Raw genomic sequence first — 298 nt, forward strand, 5'->3', positions numbered from 1 at the left:
TGCAATAATAAACAATAATAAACATGGCAATAAAAATATTTGAAAAGTTTGTATATATTTGTTTATATATAGCTAATCTTATTTTACTGTTATATTAGGTTAATAGGGTTAAAGCGTGCAATAATAAACAATAATAAACATGGCAATAAAAATATTTGAAAAGTTTGTATATATTTGTTTATATATAGCTAATCTTATTTTACTGTTATATTAGGTTAATAGGGTTAAAGCGTGTTTCCCTTTGTCTGAGACAAAATGGAATATAAACCAAATTTGAGACCCCAGACCTTTTGTACAC

The sequence above is a fragment of the Eurytemora carolleeae genome, unplaced genomic scaffold, assembly GCF_000591075.1.
Source record: "Eurytemora carolleeae unplaced genomic scaffold, Eaff_2.0 scaffold468, whole genome shotgun sequence".
NCBI lineage: Eukaryota > Metazoa > Arthropoda > Copepoda > Calanoida > Temoridae > Eurytemora > Eurytemora carolleeae.